The 26,680-nt window shown below is 46.1% G+C and overlaps 1 long non-coding RNA gene across 4 annotated transcripts; it reads right to left on the reverse strand.

Annotated features, from left to right (window-relative positions):
• Positions 1–1,585: 1,585 nt before the first annotated feature.
• LOC134739959 (uncharacterized) lies at positions 1,586–26,633 on the reverse strand. Of its 4 annotated transcripts, none has more exons than XR_010127125.1 (3): positions 26,470–26,633; positions 9,235–9,373; positions 1,586–4,487 (listed from the first exon to the last, which is right to left on the reverse strand). It is a non-coding gene; the product is annotated as an uncharacterized LOC134739959 (long non-coding RNA). The 4 variants fall into 4 exon arrangements; XR_010127124.1 differs by lacking the exon at positions 26,470–26,633 and adding an exon at positions 17,122–17,181; XR_010127122.1 differs by lacking the exon at positions 26,470–26,633 and adding an exon at positions 9,585–9,634.
• Between the last annotated feature and the right edge of the window lie 47 nt (positions 26,634–26,680).

Here is a 26,680-nt window from a genome sequence, read left to right on the forward strand (position 1 = left end):
CAGGCAGGTCTCAAACTCCTGATGCCAGGTGATCCGCCTGCCTTGGCCTCCCAAAGTGCTAGGATTACAGGAGTGAGCCACTGCGCCTGGCTGAGTGTGTGCATTTTAGATTTTGAGAGCTTTTGCTGAATCACCCTCCGTAAAGGATTATCTTTATTATTCGGATGACTAAACCGAGGATCCAGGAAGTTGTGTCATTTGACCTCGGCCATATCAATGATAGAATTTTATCACAGTTTGAGTCTAGGTGGGTCTATCTTCAAACCTCTATTCTCCCCATTACTCCACTCTATTAGGCTATCAGTTCTTAAAGCTCTTTCCATTGTCTATTATATTTTCCTTCCCCACCCTGTAACAATCACCAAGAAAAACCCTACAGTGACAGAGGCCTAGGTATAGGCCTCTTTCTTTTCTGGGAGACAGAAAAGAAGTGCGGAGGGGAGGCTAGATTCCACTCCACAGGTAGCTCTGGGATGGGGACAGCATGGCTCCCCAAGATGAGAGCCAGTGGTGGCAGCTTTAATGTGGTAAAGAAACAAGCTGAGTTTCTGCGTGGAGGAAACAGCTCAGCCTGAGAGGGAGCCCTGGGGGCTTCCTTGGAGAAAAACTGGTAGCTTCCCAGACAGCCTGCAACCTTAATCCAGAAAAATCTTTGATAAGGAGTTGTCAGCTTCCAATGCTTCCCATCAGCCAAATTGCCTTGGATTCTCAGGACACCTCTGCCCAAAGGGCTGAGTGCTGATGTCAAAAGCCCTGTTCCTGGGATTCATTACAATTCTGGGCTTCTCTCCCTTTCTGCTTCTGCTCATCCTCCAGCTTCTCCCTACCATCCTCATGGAGACTTGAAGTGACAATTCACAAAGCTGGGAGCTTCCCACAGTGACTTCCAGCCTGTGCTTGGTGCCTGTTGTACATGGGACAGAATTGGATGGTGGGTTGGAGGCAGGCCGGGGCTCAAATCCTGGACCTTTCTCTCTGGAACCCAAGGCAAGTGACTCAACCTCTCAGGATTTGTAAAAAGACACTAGTGTGCCCAGTCATAGAGCTGCTGGGAGGATTAAGGGCAATCATCACTATTTTTCATTTTCCAGGCTCCCCAGGTTGTAGAGGTGACAGCTTCTGACGTTTGACACAGAGGCCAGTGAAGATAAAAATAATGACAGCATTTATGGGAGGCCGAGGCAGGCAGATCACGAGGTCAGGAGATCAAGACCATCCTGGTCAACATGGTGAAACCCTGTCTCTACTAAAAATACAAAAACTTAGCTGGGCGTGGCAGCACACGCCTGTAGTCCCAGCTACTCGGGAGGCTGAGGTAGGAGAATTGCTTGAACCTGGGAAGCAGAAGCTGCAGCGAGCCGAGATCATGCCACTGCACTCCAGCCTGGGTGACAGAGCGAGACTCTGTCTCAAAAATAAAATAAATAAAATAAAATAAAATAAAATAATAAAATAAAATAATAAAATATAATGACAGCATTTAAGGACTGCTGACCCTGAGCTAGGCAGTGTTCTAAGTCTTTACTTGTGTTATATATTTGTTATCTATTGCTCCATAACAAATTCTCCCAAAATGTAAGCAACAAATGTTAAAATGTATTTTATTTTATTATCTCACAAAGTTTTTGTGGATCAGGTGTCTGGGAGCAGCTTGGCTGGGTGGTGCTGGCCCAGGGTCCTTCATGAGGTTGCAGCCAAGATATCAGCTGGAGCTGCATCATCTGAAGGCTCAATTGAGGCTGCAGGATCCCTTTCCAAGATGATGTCTTGCACACCTGGCTCATTTGTGCCGGGGGTTGGCAGGAGGCCTCAGTTCTTTGCCATGTAGATCTCTCCAGAGCGTTGCTTAAGTGTCCCTATGACATGGCAGCTGGTTTTCCCTACAACGAATGCTCCAAGAGAGCAAGGCAGAAGTTGCAATGTCTTATATGACTTAGTGTTGAAGTCACACTATGTCATTTCTGCAACATCCTGTTGGTTACACAGGTCAGCCCTATCCATTGTGGGAGGGGCCTATACAAGGACACAATACCAGGAGGTGAGAATTACTAGAGCCATGTTGGAGGCTGACTATACATCTATTAACTCATTTAATCCCTGAAATGCACCCACGGAGGCTTAGAAGAGACCAAGGTGAAGAAGGAGGTACTGAGTGTGGGAGACCAAGAGGAGCAGAGGCAGAGGTTCTAGCGACAGTGCTACACCAGCATCAGCAAGGTGTGCAGGTTCCTTCTTGTCTAATGGCAATGGTGTCTCCAGTGGAGAAGCCGGGTCAGGAGTGGTTGGTGAGTTGTTCCTGGGTGTGTCTCTTCTAAGCTTGACTCTTCGGCCCTGCTGGAGATTCTGTGAGCCACCAAATATATAAAAGGCTTGACTGCTTAAACTAGTTGAAGAAGGTTCTATTACCTGCAATGACGATCTGCAATGACTGCTACGAGCTGTTCAGAGCACAAAGACTCTCATTATTCTTGTCGATTGAAGATCATAAGTATGAGAGAGCCATCAGCATAATGTGAATGGTCCAAGGGCCACATCGTCTTAGGTGTTATTAGCAAAAACATAGCCCCTAGAAGAAACGAGGTGAGAGTGCTTTCCTATTCTGCACTGGTCAGAAGACAGCTGGAATAAGTCTGCAAGCTATTTATTTAAGAGAGACAGTAACAAATTAGAGCCTGTCAAGAGGATAGGGGCCAGGATGGTGGCAGAACACAAAATGAAACCCTGAGGCCTAGGAGATGTTTTCTGTGGGGAAGAGAAGACACTGAGGGGGCTGTGGAGCTGTTTTCACATATATGAAGTGTTCCCTTACGGCATCATGGTGCAGAAGGCTGGAAAGACTCAGGCTCAAATCCTGGTCACTTCCTCTGTGTGGCCCTGGACAGGCCCTGCTATGGTTTGGATATTTGACCCCTCCAACCCTCATGTTGAAATGTGATGCCCAATACTGGAGGTGGGGCCTAATGGGAGGTGTTTGTGTCATGGTGGCTGATCCCTCATGAATTGCTTGGTGCCATTCTTGCATTGTAATAAATGAGCTCTCACTCTATTAGTTTTTGTGAGAGCTGGCTGCTAAAAATCCTGGCACCTCTGCGCCACCCCCTCCCCATTCCTCTCTTGGCATGTGATCTCTGCACACTAGCTCCCCTTCCCCCTTCCATGAATGGAAGCTTCCTGAGGCCCTTACCACACCAGACGCTGGCTCCATGCTTCTTGCACAGCCTGCAGAACGATGAGCCAAATCAACCTTTTGTCTTTATAAATTACCCAGCCTCGGGTATTCCTTTATAGCAACACAAATAGACTAAGACAGGCCCTTAAGTTCTGTGAGTACTTTATGGCAACAGTAACATATAGGAAATGTTTAATGTATGTAGGCCTTCTCCCCTTTACCCTCAGCACCCATGAGGGTATAAGAGACAGATTTGAACTTGGTCTGAAAATGGAATGCAAGCAGTGATTGCCTGCCCTTGGAGGAAATCAGGTACAGGCTGGGTGACCTACTGGACTGTCTACCCTTATTGAGCGCTTCTGGAGGCTGTGTCCATGTTAAGCATGGTACATGCATTTTCTCACTTATTCCTATTGACAATCTTGTGAGTAGGTGCTATTATGTCCATTTTGCAGGTGGAGAAACTGAAGCCCATAGAGATGAAATAGCTTGTGAGTGGCATTGTCAGCATTTGAACTCAGCCCTCTCTGACTCCAAAGGCTGTGTTTGTAACCATTCTTGGCTGCTGAAGGCAGGGGAGTGGGGAGTCGTGGGCAGAGAAGGTAGGGGGTGGGACAAGTATTAGGAAGAGCTGGCATGGATGCTGTCTAAGACTCTTTCTAATTCAGAGCTTCAAGATTCTTTGGTTTCCTCGAGGCTGTGAAACAAAGCTTCTGGCACAGGCTGTGCCTCAGCCCAGCCTCCCAACCCCCTGCAGAATGTCTGGCACAGCAGCCTGACTTTCCGCTTCTGCAAGCCTGGAAGGAACGAGACAGAGAAGGGGCCTCACTGCTCCCCAAATGCCATGGCAGGCCCTCACAGTGGGGCCCCAGGCAGCCAGCATTGTGCAAGCCGGAGAAGCAGGCCCTGGAATCCTTTCTTTTCCGGAGAATTTACACGCAGGACAAAGAGAGCCATTATCCCCTTGGCTACCGCGGCTGCTGCCCAGGCCTGTGGCCCAGGTGTCACATGCTGCCGCCATCTCTCAGCCTGCTTTCTCTCTTTGTCTGAGGAAACACAGAGCTTGGCCTCTGATCCCTTCCCTGACACCTCCCCAGCCTCCTCCAGGCCTTGGTTTCTGGCCACTGCTTTTCTGAAATGAACTTGAATCCTGGTAGACTTGGACAAACCAGAGGCAGTTTTGAGGGTGATGGACCAGGCTAGGGCTTTGGGTTGCTGCCGCTGTATCCCTGTGACCACATGTGGACGCCAGCGCTGTCAGTGGGGGCTCTGGCGCCCTGCATAGTTTACACCGGGCTCCATCAGGGCTTTCCATTGCCTACAAAATAAAGCAGATTTCCTTCGCTGGGCCTTGCACCCTACACCCCCTCTCGTTTCCACATTCCGATTACACAGCAACATGGAAGCAGCTTCGGGAGCTTCCTGTCACTCTGCATGAACCTCTCACCTTGGTACATTTGCTTACGTTATCCTCTTCACTTAGGGGATCTCTTCCCACCTTCTTCACTGGCTAAGTCTTCCTCATCCTTCAAACCTAAGCTCAGGTGTCATCTCCAAGGCCTCAGCTCCCCTCCACTGGGCTCCCTTAGAACCTTCAGTTGTTATCTGCCATGGGCCAAGTGGTGTGCTGATTATGGGAGGGGCCTCTTGAGCGAGACTGCCTGGGTTCAAATCCTGACGCTGCCATCTACCCACTGTGTAACCCTGGGCTTCAACTTGTTTGCCTATAAAATGGAGATGATTGGGTGCTTGTCAGGATTATGTGAAATCACACCTGTGGTTAGTAAAGCCCCTGGCACAGAGTGAGTGCTCAACAAAGGTGGCGTTATCATCATTTAACAAAGCATTTATCAAATGCCCTCAGTGTGTTGTATCTCAACAAGGCTGGGAAACACAAAGAACAAGATCGATGCAGCCTTGCTGCTCAGGGAAGCATGCAAACGGAAGCCCAAGAGACCTCACAGCCCCTGGGATACAGGTTATGGAAAGGATGGGTCAAGGGGCTACAGAATCAAACCCGGAAAGGGGAGTGGCTCCAGGTGGGATTCCTGTGTCCCCGCTGTTTGGGACAGATCCTCATCTTCCATGGAAGGCTGGGCTGAGGCATTGGTCTTTTGCCCGTCTTCCACCTGTGTTCCTGGCTGCAGAGCACTCAATGGGTGGGGTAGAGGACTTCCGGAGGGATTGCAGACTGTCTTGCTCATCACATTTGTGCCTCTCTCCTGGGTCATCCCTACCAGCATACAAGCATGCAGCACTGTCTCCCCTCTTAAGAAATAAGAGCAGACTCCCCTGAGCCCACACCCACCTCTGCTCCTTCCCTCCACATACACACTTCTTGGCTTTCTTTCCTAACAAATTTCCTCTAAGGATGGGCCTTTTCCCAGACTTTACTCCCCACCCTCTCAGGTTCTCCTCAGTCTATTCCAATCTGCTTTCATCCTCATTGAACTACTATTTAATTCCATGAAGGTCTCCAAGGATCTCCATCCTGCCCAAACCACTGGAGAATTTTCATTCTCCTTTTGCTGGAATTGAATGGTGATTTGACCAGCTCATCGTTGCCTCATTGTATTGGTTTTCCATTCCTGCAGCAGCAGATTGCCACAAAGTTAATGGCTTAAAACAATACACATTTGGCTGGGTGTGGTGGCTCATGCCTAGCACCTTGGGAGGCCGAGGTAATCCCAGCACTTTGGGAGGCCAAGGCGGGTGGATCACCTGAGGTCAGGAATTTGAGACCAGCCTGACCAACATGGAGAAACCCCGTCTCTACTAAAAATCCAAAATTAGCCGGGCTTGGTGGCACACGCCTGTAATCCCAGCTACTCGGGAGGCTAAGGCAGGAGAATCGCTTGAATCCGGGAGGTGGGTGTTGCAGTGAGCCGAGATCATGCCATTGCACTCCAGCCTGGGAAAGAAGGCGAAGCTCCATCTCAAAAACAACAACAACAACAGCAACAAAACCCACACACATTTATCATTTTACAGTTCAGTGGGTGAAGTCAGAGATGGGTCGCACTAGGCTAAAATGCAGGCAGGGCTGCATTCCTCTCTGGAGGCTCTAGAGAAGAATCTGTTTCCTTGCCTTTTCCAGATTCTAGATACTTCTAGAGGCTGCTCATATTTCTTGGTTTGTAGCTCTCTTCTTCCATCTTCAAAGCCAGAAACACCAAATACCTCTGTCCATTCTTCAGTAGTCATCTCTCTCTCTCACCTTAACCAAGCAATATTATCTGCTTTTAAGTCCTACCCAAATAATGCAGGACAGTCTCCCCATTCCAAGGTCCCTAACCTTAATCACATCTGCAATGCCTCTTTGCCATGTAAGGTCACATATTCACAGGGTCAGAGAATTAGGACCTGACATCTTTCAGGGGTCATTACTCTGCCTACTCCACTGATTCTATAAAAACTTTCTTTCCTTTGTTTCTGGAATGCCATTCTTTCATTGCTTTTCTCCTGCTGAACTGGTTTTAGACTTCTTTACTGGTCTTCCTTCTCATTGTAATTTATAAATGCCAGAGGGCCTTAGAGCTCAGTCCTCAAGGGTTCTATATTCACCGTGTAGGACTTGCACTCAGGCCGTTGGACCTATACATATTCTTAGCTCCTTATCTTCAGTCTCAATCTCTCCCCTAGTTCCAGATTCAAAGACTATCAAAACATCTACTTGACATTTTCTTTAGGAGACACCTCAAAATGTGCATTTTCTCATTTAACACCTGAAATTTAACATGTCCAAAGATGAACTCTGTATTGTTTCCAAATATTTTCTTTTTCCTTCTCTTCCTCATCTCAGGAAAAAGCACCACCATCTGGCTGGGACCAAAAGTCTAGGAGTCATTCTTTTTTCTTTCTTTCTTTCTTTTTCTTTTTCTTTTTCTTTTTTTTTTTTTTAAAGGAGTCTCGTAATCCCAGCACTTTGGGAGGCCAAGGCGGGTGGATCATGAGGTCAAGAGGTCGAGACCATCCTGGCCAACATGGTGAAACCCCGTCTCTACTAAAAATACAAAAATTAGCCAGGTATGGTAACAGGTGCCCATAATCCCAGCTACTCAGGAGGCTGAGGCAGGAGAACCACTTGAACCCAGGGGGTGGAGGTTGCAGTGAACCGAGATTGCACCACTGCACTCCAGCCTGGCGACAGAGTGAGACTCTGTCAAAACAAAACAAAACAAAACAAAAAAAACAAAACAAAAAAAGGAGTCTCACTCTGTCACCCAGGCTGCAGTGGCACAATCTCGGCTCACTGCAACCTCCGCCCCCTGGGTTCAAGTGGTTCTCCTGCCTCACCCTCCCAAGTGGCTGGGATTACAGTTGCCTGCAACCATGCCCAGCAAATTTTCATATTTTTAGTAGAGACAGGGTTTCACCATGTTGGCCAGGCTGGTCTTGAACTCCTGACCTCAGGTGATCCGCCCGCCTCGGCCTCCCAAAGTGCTGATTACATTCATGAGCCACCGTGGCTGGCCTAGGAGTCATTCTTGACGACATTTTTTTGCACTCCACTTCCTGGTGAGCAGCGTGTTGACTGTACATTCAAAGTAGGTCTTGTGTCCACCAATTTGTCATCACTGGCCATGAGCATCTTGGTCCAAGCCACCACCTCATCTCACCAGAATTACTACAACAATCTTCTAAGATCCTGGCTTCCACCTGTGCTGGGCATGGTGGTGCATGCCTGTAGTCCCAGCTACTTGAGAGGCTGAGGTGGGAGGACTGCTTGAGCCTGGAAGGTCAAGGCTGCAGTGAGCTGTGATTGCACTACTGCACTCCAGGCCGGGTGACAAAGCGAGATCTTGTCTCAAATTTAAAAAAAAGAAAAGAAAAGAAGATGGGAGGCAAAGCTTCTGAGGGAAACTGTCTCCATGGCAACCGAGGCCCAGTGGCTGCTCTTGAGGGAAGGCCAGAGGGGGCAGTGGGCTGATGGAGCCTGTGGGGACACCACGGGAAGCAGCAAGTCAGTGCCCAGCCTGGCACACAGCTCAGACCCCGAGACCCCCTCCCTGACTTCCATCTCATCACTCTGGCCTTGGCAGACCCAGCAGATGGGCTCTCAGCAGAGCCCTGGAACTCAGCCGAGCCGGGCTCTGCTGGCACAGGACAGCTCTTCACTCTTGAGCCCGACAGAGCTCCCCAGACCAGGAAATTCTGGATCATGAAGCTCAAAGGAACCTTACCGGGTAAAGAGCTATCCTGCAGCAGGACTGCAGATGAGAGCCCCAGGATGGTGCTGCCTAGTGCAGTAAGAATACTACAACCCTAGCAGCCAGCCTGCCTCTCCCTGGGCACCTGGAGCACGCTTCACCTTCCCCCTCTGCACCCTCACAGTAACTATGGAAACTGGGCTATTTATCCCCACTTCAAAAATGTGACCTGAAGGCCAGACAGAGTAAGGGTCTTGTTCAAAGTCACACAGCCAAGAAGCACTGGATCTGGGGCTGGGCACGGTGGCTCATGCCTGTAATCCCAACACTTTGGGAGGTCGAGGCGGGCAGATCACCTGAGATCAGGAGTTCAAGACAAGCCTGGCCAACATGGTGAAACCCTGTCTCTACTAAAAATACAAAAATTATCCAGGTGTGGTGGCTCATGCCCGTAATCCCAGCTATTTGGGAGGCTGAGGCAGGAGAATTGCTTGAACCTGGGAGGTGGAGGTTGCAGTGAGCCAAGATCGTGCCATTGCACTCCAGCCACGGCGAAAGAGTGAGAGACTTTGTCAAAAAAAAAAAAAAAGAAGTGCTGGATCTGGGACTGGGACTCCATAGCCCCCTTCTCTGTTTCTGCTTTCTGTCCCGTGCATTAATCCCTCCTGGGTATTGGCCTCAGGCCCACCTGCACCTCCTTGTTAGGCTGCTTGTCACAGAAACCTTTCTTTTGCAGCATGCTACATGGCGTGTCTTGTCCTTTGTGTGCTGTTGATTTTGGGCCATTTTGGAATCACATTTTATCCTACTATTTTGGTAATTAATACACATCACTAACTCTTCTGCCAAATGTCCACTGCGCCCATGCTCCGTGCCAGGTGGGCCACAATGAATAATAACAACGCGAATGCTTACTGGGAAGCGTTTTCTTTGTGCCAGGCTCTGTCCCACGTGCTTCGCGTGGATAGATGCTTTCGGCTCTCCCAGCAACCCTCTAGGGTAGGATATTTTGCTGTTCCCATTTTTCAGGTGAGGAGACTGGCTTGGCTTCTAGCTTTTGGGCGAGAAAGGAAGAAACATGCATTTGTTGAGCACCTGTGAAGTGCCAGGCCTGCATGGGAGGGAGCATCCCCTCCATTTTTCAGGCGAGCAGGCTCAGGTGCAAACGGGAAGTGCATGGGAGAGGCAGAGGCTGCTACTCTCTGCCCCTCACACTCACTTCCCTCCCCCTGACCTTCAAGGCCATTTCCTCCCCCTTTTTCCACCGTAAGTCCTCTGGAGCTGTGTCCACCTCTTAGGTGATGGCAGCAAAGACAGCAAAAGGGTGTCCTGTGACATCATTTCCTCTTTGTCCAGCGCACTTCCTCTCTTCCCCTCCTGAAGTTCACTGTGGCGTCTTCCCTGTCTGGGACAGTGCCATAAGCCCCGGCCTGACTCTCCTCAGTCCCTGCCCCCGACTCAGCACACCCCATATCCCCCATGACCCACTGAGGCCCTGCTCTGAATGAAAGAATGAATGAAAGAGGAGGCGGCCCTTGGGGAGGAGTGACTACCCAGTCCCCTCCCTTTCAGAGCCATGTGGGTGACACGACTTTCAAGGGAAGAAGCATCCTTTTTTGTTAATTTTTAATTTTTGTGGGTACACAGTAGGGTATATATATTCATGGGGGTGCATTTTAAAGCTAAAAATTTATTATTCCTTTTTCTACTACAGAAGTATTCCATGTTCATTGTTGAAAAAATGAGAAGATTTTTTCGACAATGTGACTAGGGTGAATCTCTTCAGTTCTGAGCCTTAATTTCTAAAAAAATATCTAGGAGGGAACAAAAGTAAGTATCCTAAGCATACAAAGACTTTGTACTTACAGATCTGCTCATTGCAGTATCGTCTGTGCCCTTGAGAAATTAGAAACTTGCTGGAGATCCATCAATAAGGGATCAGTTACAAAACTATGGCACATTCGACTGGGGACTGGGGCTCAAGCCTGTGATTCCAGCACTTTGGGAGGCAGAGGTGGGTGGATCACTTGAGGTCAGGAGTTTGAAACCAGCCTGGCCAACATGGTGAAACCCCATGTCTACTAAATACACACACACACACACACGCACACACACAAATTAGCTAGGTGTGGTGGTGGGCACCTGTAATCCCAGGTACTTGGGAGGCTGAGGCAGGAGACTCTCTTGAGCCTGGGAGGCGGAGATTGCAGTGAGCTGAGATCACACCATTGCACTCCAGCCTGGGTGACAGAGCGAGACTCCATCTCAAAAACAAAAACAAAAAACGATGGCACACTCATATAAGGTCCACAAAAAAGTATGATATGAATCCATATTCATTGAGTTAGAAACTTCTCCTGGACTTTCCACTGAATGATAAAAGCAGCATTACAGTGGATGTCATGGGTATTTTCTACTTGCCTCTCCTATTACTGTTGCCAATGGGCTTCCATGCCCTCTAACTCTGGTTGGGTTGGCCAGTGGGAGACATCAGCTTGTTAGAGGTTGGGAGAAGAGTGAGGCGAGAGTGTTTATTCCTCTGACTCCATCTGTGCTGGTTTTCTAGGGCTGGTTGTGACTGCACTGAAGGCTACACTTTCTGACAGGCTCTGATTTGCAATAACCACTCCTTCTAGTAGTCTTTCAGCCCTAAGGGTGTTAATGGTTCTCCCCCATTGCTAGCTCTGATGTACTACACTGTTCCTTGCTGGTTTTCCTAACCTCTGCCCACATCTATGTAAATAGTTCCTTTATTAAACTCTCCTCAGTTACCCAGTTGAGTATTCCATCTCTTTCTGCCCAACCAATACAATAACACAGTCCCATGTAAGTAAATTCATATCCATTCATATATCCAATAAGAGAGGTCTGGAAGGATGTTCATGAAAATATTACTGTTTCATTGTGTTGGGATTTGGGTGGGGTTTTTTTTCTTCTTTTTGCTTTTTCCGAAATGCCTAACCTTTTCTACAATAAGCAAGGATTATCTTTGAGTTCAGAAAACTAAACAAAACAAGCAAAGCAGTTGTTGTAGAGGTCAGATGAAAGCAGGACATGACAAGTGCTTTGTACATTAGGACTTGCCATTCAAACTTAAGGTCCCAGTGAGTGAGCCAATTGGTCCAAAGATCTCTAGGATGTTTGCATTGAGATCCAATTCCTGATTTCCTCAAGATAAAGGCTGATTTCCCTCCAGACAGAGTAAGTCAAATGTGAACGAACAAGTCCAGCATCCCTGGTTTTTTCATTCCAGAGCATCTCAGCAAACAGTCAAGTTCAGACCAGTTCTTCTCCAGTAGTCTGCCCCCACCTGTCCTCCAGGTCAGTGAGCCACCTGCCATTCCCAAGCCCCTTAATGTGCAAGGGCAGAGAGGGCCTTATGAAACCCAGGGCGATGAACTTGCAGTGAAACTGCCCCTCTGGTCTCATGGGTCAGCATGTCTGTGCCAAAGTAAAAGAGATGACTTCCAAAGGAATGCCTTCTTTTTCATAGAACTTGGCAATGAATTAATCATTGTTTATCGGGGCTATGTGATCCTTGGTCCCAGTAATGGTGCTAAGACATAAATCACAGCTCTTTGGGGGTGGGGTTGAGAAGGGGGCCCAGGATAGTTCTAAAGCCCCGTTCTTCTAACACGAAAAAAAATATCCTTGTTTTCAGGCGGCTGGGAGTGGACTCTGGGCTATTTATAATCTGCTGCTGCCGAGCTAAGGCATTTCTGCAGCTGGGGCTGGGAGATAATCAGCACAGTTTTTTTTTTTTCGTTTTTTTCTCTAGCCAGGTCTGCAAAACAGACCCATCTCCCCTGGTAGTCCACCCCAGCTCACCCCAGCCCAGCCCAAGCGCTTTGCCCCAGGTCTTCTGAGCCTGGCCTCCCTCACTTGGCTTTAGCTTCCAAGAAAGCAAAGGGTTCATTTAACAGCAGAAAGGCCAAAATATCTCAGCTCAGAGTTGAAGGCAAGGATTGTGACCTGCTGGCAGATGGATTTGCCTAGAACTAGCCTGTGGAATGTCCAAGGAACTTGGCACAAAGGGTCTTTCAGAGCTATAGGGAAGGGGCACGTGCCAAAGACTCCATTCTCTTCTCTCAGAAGTTGCTCCGGATAGAAAAACAGGGTCCCAGGGGAGGGCAAACACCAAAGTACTCCCATTGTATATCTCGGCAGGAGAGCAAGCACAAAGGCAAAACTTCTGGAATAAGGCTCAAAAGACCTGAGTCTTAGCCCTGCTTCCACCATGACAGACTGGTGACACACTGGTGATGAGGGGCAGGCATCTTCAGGTCTTTGGATCTTAGTTTCCTCATCTATAAAATGGGCAGCTAGGCTCAGGGGTTTCCTCACTTTTTTCTTTTTCTGGTTTTTTTTTTTTTTTTTTTTTGTAGACAGACTGTCTTTCTGTCGCTCAGGCTGGAGTGCAGTGGCCTAATCTCAGCTCACTACAAATTTTGCTTCCCAGGCTCAAGGGATTCTTCTGCCTCAGTAGCTAGGAATACAGGCACCTGCCACCACACTGGCTAATTTTTTGTATTTTTGGTAGAGACGGAGTTTCACCATGTTGGCCAGGCTGGTCTTGAACTCCTGACTTCAGGTGATCTGCCTGCCTTGGCCTCCCAAAGTGCTGAGATTACAGGCGTGAGCCACCCTGCCCGGCCAACACTTTTAAAACCCTTTAAGGCACTTTTATAGAAACAATATTGCCTAGAAGCAGAATATATAAAACAGATACAGCAGGGTAACTGGTTGAAATGGAGTAGAGAGGGAGCTGAGGCAGCAAGCCCACCCAGCAAGCCCACCCACTTGGCCTCTTTCTCCGTCTGACCTGATAGATCAGAAGCCTAGCATTCTGGGAGAGTTGGATCACTGCTAGTTCAAGAATCTCCAACATTTAATGAATTTTGAAATTCACTCTTTGGTTCATCCATTTTTCCTCACCAAGTATTTACTGAGCTCCTACCATGTATCAGCTTGGTCTTGGTATTGTGGATAAAAGGATGCTAAGAAAGCCATTGTTTTCGTCTCATGGAACTTGCTCTCTGGTTGGGGAAAAATATATGAATTAAATAAACACTATGTGTTCATGTATGTGTATTACTGGATTGAATACGGTCCTCCTCCAAAATTTATGTCCTTCTAGGAACTTCAGAATGTGATCATATTTGGAAATAGGGTCTTCACAGATGTAATTGGTTAAGATGAGGCCATACCAGAGTAGGGTGGGCCCTAAATCCAGTATGGCTGGTATCCTTACAAGAAAGGGAGAAGGGACATGAAGACAGACACACACAGGGAGAATGACAGGTGATGGCCAAGGCAGAGATGTAGCTACAGGCCAAGGAAAGCCAAGGATTGTCAGCAAACCATTAAAAACTAGGATGAAGCAAGAGAGGATTTTTCTCTATGGAGGCAGCCCGGCCTGCTGCTAACACCTCAATATCAGACTTCTGGCATCCAGATCTAGAAAAGAAGACATTTCTGTTGCTTTAAGCCAAGTGTGTGGCATTTACTACAGCAGCCCTAAGAAACTTACAAAAATTTAGATGGGCTGGGCACGGTGGCTCACACCTGTAATCCCAGCACTTTGGAATGCTGAGGTGGGCAGATCATGAGGTCAGGAGATCAAGACCATACTGGCCAACAAGGTAAAACCCTGTCTCTACTAAAAATACAAAAATTAGCTGTGTGGTGCATGCCTGTAATCCCAGCTACCCAGGAGGCTGAGGCAGGAGAATCGCTTGAACCCAGGAGGCGGAGGTTGCAGTGAGCCGAGATTGCACCACTGAACTCCAGCCTGGCAACAGAGCTAGACTCTGTCTCAAAAAAATAAATAAACAAATAAAAATAAAAATACAGATGGCTCTCATTTTTCACAGTAGCTATGTTTTTTTAAAAAAAATTATACTTTAAGTTCTATGGTACATGTGCACAATGTGCAGGTTTGTTACATATGTATACATGTGCCATGTTGGTGTGCTGCACCCATTAACTCGTCATTTACATTAGGTATATCTCCTAATGCTATCCCTCCCCCTTCCCCCCACCCCATGACAGGCCCCAGTGTGTGATGTTCCCCTTCCTGTGTCCATGTGTTCTCGTTGTTCAATTCCCACCTATGAGTGAGAACATGCGGTGTTTGGTTTTTTGTCCTTGCGATAGTTTGCTGAGAATGATGGTTTCCAGCTTCATCCATGTCACTACAAAGGACATGAACTCATCCATTTTTATGGCTGCATAGTATTCCATGGTGTATATGTGCCCCATTTTCTTAATCCAGTCTATCATTGATGGACATTTGGGTTGGTTCCAAGTCTTTGCTATTGTGAATAGTGCCACAGTGCACATACGTGTGCATGTGTCTTTATAGCAGCATGATTTATAATCCTTTGGGTATATACCCAGTAATGGGATGGCTGGGTCAAATGGTGTTTCTGCTTCTCACAGTAGCTATGTTTTATAAAGTCACTACAAACACTGAATTAGTGAATACTGAACCATTGATCCTAGAGTAAATATAGGGTGAGGCTCCTGTGAACCTCTGGTTTCATCAATCAATCAATACGTAGCCTTGTTTTATGTATGTTCTTGTTTAAAGACACCTTACTTAATACACATTGTTGATTCATTGACATTGAATTCAAGACCAATAGCAATACAAGATGCTTGACTGAATATGACCTAATACTCACATTTCCTCTGTGAGGCACAACACAGCCTTCTCATGCTCATGAACGCTAGGCAGCACTTAAGCACTATGCTTGGGGCCATTTGAAATAAGCAGTGACACCATCAACAAAAATCTTGAAAATGTGGGCCAAGCACGGTGGCTCATGCCTGTAATCCCCCAGCACTTTGGGAGGCTGAGGTGGGTGGATCCCTTGAGGTCAGGAGTTTGAGACCAGCCTGGCCAACATGGTGAAACCCCATCTCTACTAAAAACACAAAAATCAGCCAGATGTGGTGGCACGTCCCTGTGGTCCCAACTATTCGGGAGGCTGAGACGAGAGAATCTCTTGAACCCAGCAGGCGGAGGCTGCAGTGAGCTGAGAAAAAAACTTTTTCTAAATGTTTTTCTCTTCTTCTTTCTCTTTCTTTCTTTCTTTCTCTTTCTTTCTTCCTTCCTTCCTTTCTTTTTTTTGAGTCTCTCTCTCTGCTGCCCAGGCTGGAGTGCAATGTGTGATATCAGCTCACTGTGACCTCCACCTCCCAGGTTCAAATGATTCTCCTGCCTCAGCCTCCCCAGTAGCTGGGACTACAGGTGCATGCTACCACACCAGGCTAATTTTTGTATTTTTAGTAGAGACGGGTTTTCATCATGTTGGTCAGGCTAGTCTCAAACTTCTGATCTTGTGATCCACCTGCCTCGGCCTCCCAAAGTGCTGGGATTACAGGCGTGAGCCACCACGCCCAGCCTAAATGTTTTTCACCAAATTGTTTTATAAATGTTTGGCACTAAACTGACCATGAAAAGGACACTTGTTTGAGTATGAGAGCATGAGAGCAGAAACAGGAAGGCAAAGTGTCTCCTTGTTGGATCTCAGCTGGGGATGGGTACATTGGGTGACTCAAATCTTTTGCAGCACTGCATGTGTCTGCAAATGACCTTGACAGTGGTTTAAGTGTTGATTTTGGAGTTATAAATACATTTTCGGGATTAGACAAATTCACACATACAGAACCTGCAAATAATGAGAGACTGTGCCCACATACACGCACATTCAAATTATATGAAATGTTGTGGAGGAAAATAATAGCGTATTTTCAAAGACAAGAGAGAACCCCTTCCTTAGGTGGCACGGTCAGGGAGGCCACTAAAACGGTGGCATTTCAAGTCAAGGCTTAAGGGATAGAGAGGAACCAGGAGGGCAGGGGAGAGGTTTACCGGCAGAAGGGGCAGCTTGTATAGTCCCAGTGGGAGGAAGGACAGCTGTACTTGCGTGGTGAAGTGGGAGTGTGAAGAACAAGACGGCAGAACAAGTATGGAATGCGAGAGGCAAGTCAGGCAAGGGCCTGAGTGGGTCAGGGACAGCCTGGGAAGATCCTGGGTTCGGATTCCATTCAAGGTGCAATGGGAAGCTTTGGCGTGTGTCGGGCAGGAGAGTGAAATGTCCTAGGTAGAGTTAAGGTTTTCTCTAGCTGCCCCATGGATTTGCCAGGGCAGGGTCTGTTTCCCTCAGCTGGCTCATCTGAGAAATAAATGTGTGATACTCTCAAATCCTTCTTTGGATTTAGAGAGGGGTATAAGTAAATGCCAAGTCCCATGTTACAGTGTGGTAATACTTGTTTGTTCCACTCATAACGGCATTTATTTTTTAAGTCAGATCTACTAGGACTATAATGCTTCAAACCACGGGAGTAAGCCTTGCATGTGACTACTTCAGCTTCCACAGCAGGAAAAGGGAGGGAGATATTTTTAGAAGGGAGACCTCTCAGTGCCCCCTAAACCAGGCTGGAGGCACTGCCTGGCCCCAGAGGACCGTTGGCCTTGCCTATCAGCTTTCATCGTGGAGGAGGCGTGGGTGGACCGAGGTACCACAAGTTGCCAGGAATGCCTGACCAGAAACTGCTCTTGGGTGGGTCCCAGAGCTGCCTCCCATTCACTTAACCCTAGGGCTGCTGGCTTCCTGGCCTTGTGAAATCTTTTAGAGGCAGGAAGAAGCCTGAGCGCTCTCTGACGCCACTTGAGTTTGACTTCACGGGTTTGCCATGTGCCCCTGAACAAACCAGTTATCCTCTCCATGCCTTATTTCAGTATGCCCATCTAACACTAATTACCACCCCTCCCTGACTGCCCCCAAACCTTACCAGAAGAAATGGCATGAAGTTACGGAGACACTTTGAACTCATCAGCAAATTGTGCACTGTGAGGGGAAAGCACTGTGGTGGCCATTTTCTTTTCTTCCTTGAGAAAGTCCCTTGCTAATCATGAAGACTGGCTGAGTAAGCTTGTTCCTTTACATTTGGTGAGTAAGAAGGCCCCTCATGCTACCTCATCATATGTTCTTCCTCTTTTTCCTGGCTTATCAACACTCTTCTGTAGGACATGCTGAGGAATTAGTATGAGTCAAAAGGAAGAATGACAAATAGGTGGTATTTCTGGTCTGGAGTTTGGAGGGCAAGTTCAGTCCAAAAGTTAGCTGCTTCAACCATCGTGAAAGGTGCAGAAACTCTAGGATGAATACACTTAGTATTTTTATTATTTATTTATTGTTTTAGATGGAGTCTCACTCTGTCTGTCGCCCAGGCTGGAGTGCAGTGGTGCAATCTCGGCTCACTGCAACCTCCACCTCCCGGGTTGAAGCAATTGTCCTGCTTCAGCCTCTCAAGTAGCTGGGATTACAGTACACTTGGTACTTTAATATGCAAACTGCCTACCTGCTCCAGAGAAGCAGACTTTGTTCCTCAGTTTATCGCAACACTCAGCCTGTCAGTCAGGTTGTGGGATCCCTCCTATCCAGGAACTGTATGCTGTTGTCCCGGTTCTGACACTTTCCCTCTGAGTCCTTGGACACCTTACCTAACCTCTTGGAAGCTCCTGTCTGTGAAGGGTGTGCACAGAGAGCTTCGGTAGCCTGCGAAGCAGCCATCTTCACTTCCACGGAGCAGGTATTTTATTGCATTATTTCGAGCTCAAGGACTCCAGAATTAGATCCCCAAAATATGCCTGAGAAACATTTACTCCCCAGGAGCTCAAACTAAGTAATGAAAACCATTGAAAACAACCAGGCAGCCCATGTCCTGAAGTCACCTTTTCCTGGGAGGTCCAGGAGAGTTTTTCCTACTTTCCCTGAGTTATCCCTCCCTTTCCTTCCCTTCCCTTTCTTCCCCAGAGGGCGATGCTTGTTAATCAAGGAGCCTGCATTTGCGCAGGTATAGATAATTACGCATTTACTGGGTGAATTGCACCTAGGAGGGGACGCCAATCTGTAAAGCACAACCAAACCTCTTGCCTTCAGTCCTCAGAAGATCTTCTGGTTAAAATCATCTAAAAAGTTGTTTCAAGCCTCCAGAACAGCTGAGATCAGCAAAAATAAATGAAGCTTCTTCCGTGTGGGTGCAGGTGCTGCCTTGGGTGCTGGAATGTGGAAATGAGGAAGATCCTGCCTGAGGATTTCATGACAGGTGAGGGGGAGAGAGGCCTGAAGAAGTTACCCCCGGGGAAGGTGACAAGTGCAGTGATAGGATAAATACGAAGTGCAAAGAGAAGACAGACAAAAAGTTCAGCTAGCTAAGAAATGTGCTAATAACACCTTGATCAATCATTCCTCCACTTTTTTTTTCTTTTGAGAGTCTCATTCTGTCACCCTACCCAGAGGGCAGTGGCAGGAACACAGCTCATTGCCGTGTCAACTTTCTGGGCTCAAGTGATCCTCCTGCCTCAGCCTCCTGTGTAGCTGGGGCCATGTGTATTGCACCACCAAGCCTGGCTTATTTTTTAATTTTTTTTTTTAAAAAGGGGGTCTCACTATGTTGCCCAGACTGGTTTCAAACTCTTGGACTTAAGCAGTCCTCTCATCTTTGCCTCCCAAAGTGCTGCAATTACAGACATGAGCCACTGTGCCCAGCCTCACTTTTTTAAAAAAATAAAAGGTTATGAAGCATCTCAACACAAGATCTCCTTTGCTCATCACAACCACCCAGTGAAGCAGGCAAGACAACAGAAACTCCCCACCTGTGATAGATGCGAGGCCTGAAGTCTCCCAGGTACCCACAACAGATGCAACACACAGCAGTGACCAATGGTAGGGATAACAAGTATCGCTTCCGCCCATTCAGTACTTCTTGCATGCCGGGCCTGTGCTAAGCGCTAGATGAACACAGTCTCTTTTCATTCTCATAGCTCTTTAAAACAGGTATTATTTTCTTTAAAAAAATTGTTTTGTTAAATATAAATATCATGTACCATATATATATATAATATATAAAAATACAGGTAATTTACCATTTTAACCATTTCAAAATGTCCAGTTCAGGAGCATTAAGTACAGTCACATTGTTGTGCTACTGTCACTACACCATCCACAGAACTCTTCCTCTTTCCAAACTGAAATTCTACGCACTTTAAACAATAACGCCCTATTCCCCCCTCCCTCCAGCCTCTGGCACCCACCATTTTGCTTTCTGTCTTTGTGAAGTTGACCACTCCAGCTTTATCATATAGTATTTGTCTTTTTTGACTGCTTTATTTCAATTAGCATAATATCCTCAAGGTTCATCTATGTTATAGCATATACTGGAATTTCCTTGTGTGTGTGTGTGTGTATGAACCTCTATAAAGGATCCTTCCTTTTTAAGGTTGAACAATATTCCATGTATGTATATATCCAGTTTTGCTTATCTGTTCATCTGTCAATGAACACTTGGGTTGTTGCCACATTTTAGTTATTGAGAATAATTTTGGCTATTGTGAATAATCTGTACACGAGTGTACAGATATTTCTTTGATAAAATAGGTAAATAAAATTGTTTTATAAAGAAAAGCAATTTATTTCTCACAGTTCTGGAAGCTGGCAAGTCCAAGATCAAGGTGCTGGCATCTGGTGAGGGCCTTCATGCTGCATTATTCCACAATGGAAGGCAGAGGATTACAAGAGCAAGCAAGAGAGGACTGGCCTCACCTTTATAACAACTCACTCTTGCAATAACCCATTCCTTCTACAACAACAACATTAATCTTCTTTTTACAGTGAGGGAAACTGAAGTGCAGACATATTAATTTCTCCCAGTTTGTCAAATAATTCGTGGGAGAACCAGTCTCCGTGACTCCAAAAATAGGGTTCCCAACCATTGCACTATCCTACCGCTAAAAACCATGGGTTTTAACCTCAAAAATATATGAGTTCAAGTTTCCAGCTCTGCCACTAACTGACTGTGACACTGAGCAAGTCACTTAATCTCTCTAAGCTGAAGGCTATTGTGAGAATTAAGTGAAGCAATGTGCTTAATTATAGTGCCTGGCACATAGTAAGTGTTGAATACATATTGGCCTTTGTTATAATTGTATTAAGTGGTAGCAAGTGTGTAGGAGAACTGACCTGAGAAGCCAGGGTCTTTGATTCCTTGGCTGGAACCTGCCAGGCGGGCTACAGGGCTCCTGGCCAGACACTGGTTCTTACCAGCTGTGTTGTGAGCTGTGCCTATGCTACCTTTGTTTGTATCTCATTGGACAGGCAGATCTGAAGCCTGGAAAGGCCATCTACACTTCTGTACCAACCCAGGGCTAAGAATGTCACAGGCATTGTGTGACTGCAAGGTGTAAAGAAAAAAGCACTGTCAGGGAGTCAAGAGTAGGGCGTCCTAACCCAGCGTACCCACTAAACAGGCCCCTTCTCCTCTCCTCTGGGCCTCAGTTTCCCCACCTGTAGATGAAGGGTTTTACAGGTGCTGATTGCCAAGATCTGCATGTTCTAGAAACTCCTAAGCTATGATCTCCATTTAGTGTTGCCCAAGGCTTGCGTTGTGCAGTCAAACTCTGGGACTGAGGCCTGCTTGCTGTGTAACCTTGAGCCAAGGGCTTGTTATCTGTGCAGGCTTTAGTTTTTTTCATGATCAAAAATGGAGGATAATAACAGAGCTTGTGTTATGGGGCTTGTCTTAGTCTGTTGTGTGTTGCTGTAACAGAACACCACAGGCTTGGTAATTTATAAAGAAAAGCAATTTATTTCTCACCATTCTGAAAGCTGGGAAGTCCAAGATCAAGGTGCTGGCATCTGGTGAGGGCCTTCGTGCTGCATTATTCCACAATGGAAGGCAGAGGATTACAACAGCGAGCAAGAGAGGACTGGCCTCACCTTTATAACAACTCACTCTTGCAATAACCCACTCCTGCAACAACATTAACCCATTCACGAGGGCACACCCCTCACGGCCTAATCACTTCTTAAAGGTTCCACATCCAAGTACGATCATAATGGCAATTAAATTTCAACATGAGTTTTGGAGGAGACATTCAAACCATAGCAGGGCTACTGTAGGGATTAAGCAAGATAATGTATCCGACGTAATTCAGTGCTCGGTAAATGCTGGCTATTAGTATTCTTCTTGGGATGATCATAGTGGATACTTGTTGACTTATTGACTTCTAGACAAGAGACCAAGAGTAGTACAAAAGGGTATAGTAGAGTCAAATATTATTTACTATCAATGATTCTTGGATTGCCCCTCTGATAATAACAAAAATAACCTACCTTGAAAGTTGTGGTGGAGATTAAGATAAAAATGTAACACCACCACTGTGCTAGCTTAATACATGAAAATTGGTAGTAGAATAATTTCTTTTTCTTTTTTGTTTTTTGAGATGGGCTCTTGCTCTGTCACCCAAGCTGGAAAGTAGTAGAGCAATCATAGCTCACTGCAGCCTCGACCTCCCAGGCTCAAGCAATCCTCCCACCTCAGCCTCCCGAGTAGCTGGCACTACAGGTGTGTGCTACATGCTCGCTAATTTTTAAATTTTTTTGTATAGACATGGATCTCGCTAGGTTGCCCAGGCTGGTCTGGACCTCCTGGTCTCAAGTGATTCTCCTGCCTTGGGCTCCCTAAGTGTTGGGGTTATAGGCATGAGCCACTGCACCTAGCCAAATTATTTCTATTTTAACGTTTCAGAAATTTGTTTTTCTTATACATTATTGGTGAAAGTGTATGTTGGTGCAATTCTATGACAGGCAGTTTGGTGATAGTTATCAAAACTGTAAACACATCTGCACTTAGACCCAACAATTCCACTTCTAATTACAGATATACAGTTGAAAAGTTATTTGTTGCAACATTCATTATAGATGTCCAGTAGTTCAGGACTGATTAAATGAGTTATGAATTAGAAAACTACACAGTTATAGGCCAGGTGCAGTGGCTCACGCCTGTAATTCTAGCACTTTGGGAAGCTGAGGCAGGAGGATCACTTGAGGTCAGGAGTTTGAGACCAGCCTGGCCAACATGGTGAAACCCCATCTCTACTAAAAATACAAAAATTAACCAGGCGTGGTGGCATGCACCTGTAAGCCCAGCTCCTCAGGAGGCTGAGGCAGGAAAATTGCTTGAACCCAGGTGGTGGAGGTTGCAGTGAGCCAAAATCGCACCACTGTGCTCCAGCCTGGGTGACAGAGTGAGACTCTGTCTCAAAAAGAAAACTATACAGTTCTAAAAAAAGATAGAGAAAGCTCTTCATAGTCTCATATAGAAACATCTCTAAGATGTATCATTTACTGAGAAAATTAAGAAGCAGAACACTATGTATCACTCTACAAATATTTACCTTTGTTTAAAAAGGACTCCAGGAGTCAGGGATATATAATCCTATCAGCATGTAAATATGTTTGTAGGCACAGTTTTTAAAAATCTCTGCAAGGATATACAGTGGGCACCGAGGTTTCTAGGTGACCATCAAAAGAGAGAGACTTTCCACTTTGTCTTTTCATAATTATTTCTTGCAACCTTGAGAACGTATTACCTATTCAAAAAATTAAATAAAGTTTTATTAAGAAATAAAAAAGAAGGCAGGAAAGAAGGAAGGAAAAATGGAAGGAAGGAAAGGAAGGAGGGAGGGAGAGAGGGAAGAAAATGACAGAAGGAGGGATCTGTTTCTAGCAGTCCTTCTGGACAGAGTAAGGGTGATCTGATGTATCTGAAGGACAGCAGGCCTGTCCTGGCTGAGGAGGTGAGAGACGTGTCAAGCATCACTGTGCACTGGATTTGGCTGGCCTTGAGTGTTTGTTATGATAAGGAAGGAGACACTTATTTACCAGGCAGAATTTCACACCGGGAGAAGTGGCAGCTGTACCTGGCAGGCTGACTTTTGACGGGGTGTGACAGTGAGCTTGGGCTGCCCTCATGATCAGCAGCACCCCTACTCTCATGACCCCCTCCTCGGGCACCCCACCCTCCCAGCAGGGAGGACACAGGTTCAGCCTGTTGACACCGCCTGTCCTGAGAAAACAGAATAAACATAAAGGGAAGGGCCTATGGCATTTGTTTCCTTCCATCGGCTGATTTCTTAGATGAATTTATTATGGCAAATGTAAGAACCAGTGGTCCAAAGTTCTCAACACATGCAAGGCAGAGATGGTGATATTCATTCCCTAGGCCAGCACCCCTCCACCTTACTGGACAAATAATTTACAGAACTGTCATCTTTGACCTAGGAGTTTTAATAAGTTCCTGTCATTCATGATATGAATTTAGAGATGAATAAACAGTTATATAGAGAGATGTGTATTTCTGATCATTATCTCAACATTTAACTTTGAACAAATCTCTCTTCCCAGACTTTGGCACATATTACTATTATAATCATATTATTAATACATATGATAATGTTCATTTGTATAACATAAAAATATACATGGAAAACAGTATAAATGTAATAGCAATTTACAGTTTGTTTTCACATCTATTATCTTGTTTAATCTTCAAACACCCCTCCAAGGTGGGTGTTTATTCAACAAATATTTAGTGAGTGCTCATCTTGTCCAAGATACTGTGGTAGGTCCTGGAGTTTCAGAGATGCAGTAACATTACCATGGTGTGCAAGGTCTAATCTAGTCACAGTGATCCACACACAAAGGGGTACAGGCTGAGTACCCCTTATCTGAAATACTTGGGACCAGAGGTGTTTCAGATTTTGGATGATTTAAAATTTTTGAATATTTGCATATACATAATGAGATATCTTGGGGAGGGGACCTAAGTTTAAACACGATATTTACTTGTGTTTGATATATATCTTGTACACATAGTCTGCAGGTAATTTTACACAACACTTTTATAATTTTGTGCATGAAACAAAGTTTTGACTGCCTTTTGCCTACAGCTCGTCCCTTGAGGTCAGGTGTGGAATTTTTCGCTTACAGCATCATGTTGGCACTCAGAAAGTCTTGGATTTGAGGGCATTTCAGATTTCGGATTTTCGGATCAGAGATGCTCAACCTGTAATGCAACTACAGAGAAATTTGAGGTGATGAAGGAGGGCAGAGAGAAGGGCACCAACCTAACTAAGCAGTGGGGAAAAGATCAAAAAGGCTTCCCAGGGAAGATATGGCCTGAGTTGAGCCTTCGAAGATGAATAGGAAGTGACCAGGCAAAATGAGTGAGTGAGTTGAGATTGGACAGTCAAAAGGACTCCTCACGCTCTGAGATGGGGGACGGAGGGCTTGGGAAAGATGAAGGAGGTGCTAAAGGAAAAGATGAATGGAAATGGAGAGAAGCTTTGGAGGGTGGCAAAAAGCTGAGGGATGGAGAGAGAGGCCCACTTCATAGAGGAGGAGACTGAAGCTCACAGAGATGGATCCTGACCACTCTTTAGATCTCAGGTCAAGTTGCCCTTCCCCTCCCCTTCCTTTTTGTGTTGTAAGAAGGTCAGGTCGATGTAAACAGACAACCTACAGAATGAGAGAAAATTTTTGCAAACTGTGCATCTCACAAAGGTCTAATATCCAGCATCTATAAGGAACTTAAACAAATTTTCAAGAGAAAAACAATCCCCTTAAAAAGTGGGCAAAGGACATGAACAAACACTTTTCAAAAGAAGACATACACACAGCCAAGAAGCATATGAAAAAAATCTCAATACCACTGGTCATTACAGAAATGCAAATCAAACCACAAGGAGATACCATCTCATCCCAGTCAGCATGGCTATGATTAAAAAGAAAAAAGATGCTGGCAATCTGTTATTTTTCTGTTGCGGAGAAAAGGGAACACTTATGCACTGTTGATAGGAGTGTATTGGTTCATCCATTGTGGAAAGCGGTATGGCAATTTATCAAAGAGCTAAAAGCAGAACTACCATTTGACTTAGCAATCACATTACTGGGTCTATACCCAGAGGAATAGAAATCATTCTACCATAAAGACATGCACACAAATGTTCATTGCAGCATTATTCACAATAGCAAAGACATAGAATCAACCTAAATGCCCATCAATTACAGATTGGATAAAGAAAATGTGGTACACATACACCGTGGAATACTATGCAGCCATAAAAAAGAATGAGATCATGTCTTTTGTGGGAACATGGATGGAGCTGGAGGCTGTTATCCTTAGCAAACTAATGCAGGAACAGAAAACCAAATACCACATATTCTCACTTAGAAGCAGGAGATAAATGATGAGAATTTATGAATGCAAAGGAGGAAACAATAGACAATGGGGTCTACTTGAGGGTGGAGGGTGGGAGAAGGGAGAGGAGCAGAAAAGATAACTATGGGCTACTGGGTTTAATATCTGGGTGATGAAATAATCCGTACAATCAACCCTCATGAAACGAATTTACCTATGTAACAAACCTTCACATGTACCCCTGAACCTAAAATAAAAGTTAAAAAAAAAAAAGAGTGGAGGTGGCAAACAATGAGTCCTGAGTCTTGAGTCCACGTAAAGCCAGATAGGGGAATCATTGAGTCAGCATCTAAAAGGGATCACTGGGTTTAGCATCTTTCTTCAGTGAGCTGCAGCCAAATGATGGGAGAAATTGGACTCAATGCACCTTAGGTGACTGTTTCTCACTCCGTATTACTCATTCCTCAGGAAACTTGTTAGTCCAAGACCTATTCTTTTGTGCAGAGCCTTTATTTATTGGTTTGGCCTGCTTCCCTGAAGAGTGGTCTGTCTGGTTCTCTCACCCCAGACACACCAGGGCTGATCCAACACATCTGGCTCAACATCACCCACAAGTCTCAACAGGGCCCTGAAAACCGCCTCTGACTCCACAACTCACTGTCCCACGCCCTGGGAGGTAGGCTGTGTCTGGGCTTGCTCACGTCTGGGAACAGCAAAGTCTGGCCCAAGCCTGTTCAGCCTGTACCCTGCTTGGAAGTTGGCACAAACCTCAGATGTTGGGCTCTGGCTGGGAGCATGGCCCCAGGAATTTGTAGAAGGGAAGTCCAGTGGAGCATCCAGGCAGTGGGAGAGGGTTGGGGGTGGAAACTGGCCTCTGCTCCCTGTGGGAGTGTGGAGCAGCTCACAGAACATGAGGCTATGAGCACAGGATGGTGGTTAAGAGGCCAAGGGGTGTCCTGTGTTGGGATCCCCAAAGCAAACACAGTGAAAAGGACAGATGACTCACTCATTAAGGAGGCACTCCCAGGAAAGCCCAAGATAGGAGTGGGAGACATGGGACAGGGAAGAGGAAGAAGCTAAACAAAGGAGCAGCCTGACCTTGAACCATAAAAAGGACTCTTCATCCTTTGGCTGATGAGTGATTCTTGCAATGTCCCAGCAGCAGCCTGACCCTGCAGGGGAGCTCTGCAGCAGAAGTTGTGCCTTCACCAGGAGAAGCAGGGCTCTCACACTGCCACTGGCTCAGGGCTGCCTCGGGCTCTAAGCTCTCAAACACTTCCTGCTCTGAGTGGGCACAGCAGCTCCAGTT

The sequence above is a fragment of the Pongo pygmaeus genome, chromosome 7 (assembly GCF_028885625.2).
Source record: "Pongo pygmaeus isolate AG05252 chromosome 7, NHGRI_mPonPyg2-v2.0_pri, whole genome shotgun sequence".
In the NCBI taxonomy this organism is placed as follows: Eukaryota; Metazoa; Chordata; class Mammalia; order Primates; family Hominidae; genus Pongo; species Pongo pygmaeus.